This window comes from Oxyura jamaicensis, unplaced genomic scaffold (genome assembly GCF_011077185.1).
Source record: "Oxyura jamaicensis isolate SHBP4307 breed ruddy duck unplaced genomic scaffold, BPBGC_Ojam_1.0 oxyUn_random_OJ62147, whole genome shotgun sequence".
NCBI classification, from domain to species: domain Eukaryota; kingdom Metazoa; phylum Chordata; class Aves; order Anseriformes; family Anatidae; genus Oxyura; species Oxyura jamaicensis.
Window position 1 is genome coordinate 1 of NW_023307386.1, and position 4,014 is coordinate 4,014.

The 4,014-nt window shown below is 40.8% G+C and overlaps 1 long non-coding RNA gene across 1 annotated transcript; it reads right to left on the reverse strand.

Moving 5' to 3' along the window:
* Positions 1 to 154: 154 nt before the first annotated feature.
* On the reverse strand, positions 155 to 490 carry LOC118158953. Its single transcript, XR_004746960.1, has 2 exons — positions 335 to 490; positions 155 to 289 (listed from the first exon to the last, which is right to left on the reverse strand). It is a non-coding gene; the product is annotated as an uncharacterized LOC118158953 (long non-coding RNA).
* Positions 491 to 4,014: the final 3,524 nt, after the last annotated feature.

A 4,014-nucleotide genomic window follows, 5' to 3' on the forward strand; every position in this document is an offset into this window, starting at 1 on the left:
TCTTTTAAATATACCCATCCATCTGGTTTCATTTTACCTTTCAAATCTTCAATTAATTTTAAGTCTTCTTTTGTATAATTTGGCTTTTGGTTTATGTATATAGTTTGAACTTTACCGTCTGGTATCAAAGATGATGCCTTCACTTCAGTTAATCCAGCTACCTGCTTAGCCTCTTGATCTGCCAATCGATTTCCAATTTCAAAATCGGCGTTCCCCTTTTGGTGTCCCCGACAATGCATGATAGCTTCCTTTTCTGGTTGTTTTACCGCCTCTAACAATTTTAAAATTTCTTCAGCATGTTTTATCTGTTTTCCTTGAGCAGTCAGCAATCCACGTTCTTTCCAAATTGCTCCATGAGCATGCACCACACCGAATGCATATTTAGAATCGGTCCAAATATTTATTTTCCTTCCTGCTGCTAGTTCCACTGCTCACGTAAAAGCAATTATCTCTGCTTTCTGGGCGGACGTCCCAAGGAGGTAATGGTTTAGACTCGATTACCTGCTGAGTGGTTGTAATGGCATACCCTGCCTTACGTTGTCCTTGTTTCACAAAGCTGCTTCCATCTGTATACCAAGATTCGTCAGCATCTTCTAAAGGTTCTTCCTTAAGATCAGGTCGACTGGAATACATGGTCTCCATTATTTCATTCAGTTCCCAGCTCTCGTCACAATGTTAGTGACCACAATTTCCACATCATCTTGTTCTAGTAGTATTGCTTGGTATTTTAAAATCTCTGCGGCGAGAGCCAGTGACCTCCCTTTTGTTCCAAAACTGTTGAGACTGTATGGGAAACTAGCACTGTCATTTTCTGTCCCATTGTAAGCTTCCAAGCCTCCTGTATATTGATAAGGACTGCTGCCACCGCCCGAAGACATATGGGCCATCCTTTACTTACTTCATCCAGTTTTTTGGAGAAGTAAGCTACTACTCGTTTATAGGGACCGAGCTTTTGCGCTAATACTCCCAAAGCCATCCCTTGTCTCTCATGTGAAAATAACCAAAAAGGTTTCGACAGGTCCAGCACTCCCAAGGCCGGAGCACGCATCAATTCAAGTTTAAGTCTCTTAAAAGCTGTTCGCACTTCTCCAGTCCAAACCAATTTTGACTGGTTACCTTTTATCAAGTCATATAGAGGCTTCACCATCAGTCCATAATTATAAATCCAAAGGCGACACCAACCTGTCATTCCCAGAAAGGTTCGCAGTTCTTTTATCGTTTGTGGTTCCGGAGTTCGACAAATGGCTTCCTTGCATTCAGTTCCCACCTCTCGTTGTCCTGAAGTCTCGAATGCCAGATAGGTCACACATTGCTGAACCAGCTGGGCTTTCTGTTGGGAAACTCGATATCCATTTAAACCCAGAAAATTAAGGAGATTGACAGTCCATTGAACACAGCCTTCTTTAGTCTCAGTGGCCATCAATAGATCATCCACGTATTGTAACAAAGTCCCTTCAGTGTCCGGAGGTTTCCAAGTCTCAAGTTCCTTTGCTAATTGGTTTCCAGAAACGGTGGGGCTATTCTTGAATCCTTGAGGTAATACTGTCCACTTAAGCTGCGTCTTTCTACCTGAGTCAGGGTTTTCCCATTCAAAGGCAAATAGGTTTTGGCTTTCTGTGGCTAAGGCTAGGCAGAAGAAGGCATCTTTTAAATCCAGTACGGTAAACCAAACTTGACTATTCTTTAATTTAGTCAGCAAAGTATAAGGGTTTGTCACTACTGGATGTATATCTTCGGTGATTTTATTTATGGCCCTCAAATCCTGAACTAGCCCATAGCTTTTTCCATCTGCCTTTTTGATTGGCAGTATGGGTGTATTGTATTTGGATTCACATTCAACTAATAATCCATACTGTAGAAATTTATCAATTATTTCTTTAATTCATTTCCTATCTTCTATCCTCAAAGGATATTACTTAACAGGTTTCTCTCTTGGCTTTAATTTAATAATTTTTGGGGTCACATTTTTAGTTCTTCCAGGGACTTCGGTGGCCCAAACTCCTGGATACACTTGATCTGTGATCTCTGAGGGTATTTCACTTTTAGGGTCAGTTTGTATTAGTGCCAAGCTCAACACATTTATTAGTTGTTCTTCTCCTATCTTTAATTCCATTTTCCCTTTTTCAAAGATAATTTCTGCTTCTAATTGTTCTAACAAATCTCGACCTAATAGAGATTTTGGAGATCCAGGTAGACATAAAAACCTATGTATCCCTATTTGTTTCCCCAGTTTATATTTCAAGCATTGCAAGAGAAACGCCTTTTCCTGTTGGCCAGTTGCTCCTATTACATTTACAGACTAATTAACACAGAGAAAGAAGCTCCTTTAACCAACAAAAATTCAAGCCTCTCTCTTCATTCCCTAGCTTTATTTCAACCAGTGGACCTGCTAGGGTAGGTGCCCCAGGTCCCCGTTATTCCTGACTGTTGTAAGTTTATCCTGCAGCCTAAGACAATTTCTTTCTGATATCAGGGGGCCAATTGCCCTAGAAAGAGGCTAGCCAATTGCCTCTGTTTTCTGAAGCCAGGTCCAAATTTTTATTATTATTATTATTATTATTTTCATTGCATTTCAAACGTTGGTCCAAAAATTCCATAGGGGTTTATTTTGGACCTTGTTGGAACAAATTCTCAATTCCCAATTTAACGACATCTCGGTATAGCAGTTCATAATTTCCGGGGTGATTAGGGTCTCAGATTGGGAGGGGTCAGTCAGGGGAATACAATCGTTGAAAGTTCCCTGAGCAGTCCCATTGGCAATCTGAACTCACACATGAACTCAGGTTGTTTTAAGAGGTAACTGCTTTTCTGTTTCCATTACAACTCTCTCAGACCCATCATGGTCCCTCTGCCCCAGAGGGCTCTCACCCTCTGTGATTTTAAGATCTCAGCCTCGGGTTGAGGCAGAACAATTAACATCCCTATATCCTCTTTCCCTGCTCATTCAACTTCAAACAGCTTTATCAAATACTACATGCCCCACCTTTAACACCTTCAACAACCCTTTTAACACTTCCTTTATCTTTCTCCAGCCTGTACTTTTCTAATGCCAGTACCAAAGGCTCAGTCAGGGGCCAACTTAATTCCATAACTTTTCCCTCCAAGATGCTGAAACAACATATCAGTATACTACATTTCATCCCATTTCCCTTCTCTCCTCAAAAACATTCACGGTAACAAAGTATTATAGTTTAAAGTTCCATTAAAAGGCCATTTTTCTTATACTCAAACTTATATAGTGACCACCATTGGTTACAATATTCTATCAATATTTTCTTATTCACAGTTCCTCCAGCGGACCCTCCAATATCCTTCCAATGAATTAAACACATCCTAAAGGACTTTTCTTTAGAATTCCACCACTTTGTTTTCCTCCCATTTTTCCAATTCACACTTTTAGATTACCCTTCAGATTACACTTACAAAATGCAGCACGTCGGTATCTTTTTACAGCAACACCAAGAAACTATTATTATTACCAAAAATATAGCTAAAATCACAATAACAACAATCACAGTCAAATTCCACATTCGATAGGTCAGAAAACCGAAATAAGTAACACGGTACCAAATGAACCTTAAAGGCAAACCTTTTGCCAAGGTTCCCAACGGCAATTAAATGCCATCAAAACAGATCCAACGTATACTTAAGGTGCTAGCCACAAAAGTATACACCAACACTACCCTGCAGAAGCTTACCTTCCGACTTATAGGCAGCACCAAATGACCGGTCTACCAAACAAACAAACCAAAATAAAGAATATCGTCACTTACAGCGATGGGGTCCTTGTCTGCCTCCGCAGTGATCCGTTGAGTCAAGGAGTCCCTCCGGGAAATCCCGGGGGTACCCTAGGGAGTCCTATTCCCAGCGGGTCCTGCAGCCGGGCAGAGAGGTTGTCCCATCTGGGGTGCCAGATTGATTTAAAGAACAAAGTCAAAATTTCTTCTTAGTGACAAAATATTCTTTATTGACAGCGCTGGATGCACGGGGGATCCTTCCACCTAACGTGCATAC